Source organism: Cololabis saira, chromosome 14 (assembly GCF_033807715.1).
Source record: "Cololabis saira isolate AMF1-May2022 chromosome 14, fColSai1.1, whole genome shotgun sequence".
Lineage (NCBI taxonomy): Eukaryota > Metazoa > Chordata > Actinopteri > Beloniformes > Belonidae > Cololabis > Cololabis saira.
The window spans coordinates 40,631,662-40,633,029 of record NC_084600.1 but is presented as its reverse complement, the minus strand read 5'-3'; positions in this window follow the sequence as shown (position 1 = coordinate 40,633,029).

The window sequence follows — 1,368 nt, the reverse complement described above, 5'->3', positions numbered from 1 at the left end:
CCACATTTCAGGTTTAGGTCCAGGAAATAATTTGTTTTATTCAGGTAAAGTAGATAATTAATCAGAAACATTTCCTTACACAAGGACACAATGAGTAAATGTGGTAAATATAAGATGTGTTGTGGTCCCTCTAAAATATTGATATTGGTGTCGGGTTGTTTTGGTTTTTATTTTATAAGGCCCATCTGAACCATCTCATATGTTGAGTATATGTTGTTTTTTATATGCAGACTAAAAATGAAACGTTTTTAATAATGTCTTTCTTAATCACTGTGCAACAATAATAATAATAACCACAATCATATGATGTAACAATGCACCTTTCAATAACCATGTCTACCTCATACAGCTGCACCCTTCACTTTAAAAAAAATTGTATATATGTTAATAAGAGCTGTCATTTGTCTATTTACTGTACAGTGAGCGAAAATAACCAAGTCAAATTCCCTGTCTTGGCCAAATCAATATGATTCTGATTCTCTGATTCTGTCTTGAAACATGAAAAAGCCACAAGTGTAAATTGATTTTTACTGTAAACAAAAAAAAGGCTTCAGTAGTTTACAGTTCACTGTGGTCTGTTTAGATTTCTATTTCTTTTTTTTTCAATTATGCTTTTTATTGTTTCCTTCACAGAAATTCATCACGACAGTCCAATGCATCCACAGATGTATAATCAGAGCAGCAAAAATATACGAATAAAGAGGTATATAAAAATAAGTTAAAAAAAATAGCAGATACAGCTGAATTCACCAAAGGTAGAATTCTATTTCTTGATGTGACACATTTGTCAGAGATTGGGTTATATTTATGTCTACATTAATTTGTTAGAAATTGATTATTATCCATTTGGGTATATTTAATAATAATAATAATAATAATAATAATAATAATAATAATAATAATAATAATAATAATAATAATAATAATAATAATAATAATAATAATAATAATAATACATTTAATTTATAACGCACTTTCCATTCGGAGAATCTCAAAGTGCTACAAGAGGAAAAAAAAAAAATCTATATCTCTAGTACCGATAAATACTAATATATAAAAGAAATTAAAATCATGTTCTAACATGTTTTAACTGTTTATTATTAAGCTTGGTGAAATAGAAATTGATTATGATCAATTTGGGTATATTTTAGCTGGATCTCTTTCACAACTAAAAACGATTGAACCAATAAATACTATTATATAAAATAAATTAAAATTCTTTTGTAAAAATTGAAGGAGTGAAGGAGTGTCTATTTGTCTTGAAACTAACATATTCGTGATGAAAAGTTGCAGAATCATGCTGCGTTGCTGCTGCTATTCGGCGCATGCGCGTCTGCGGTGGAGCGTTCCCGTGACGTGGCGGTGACG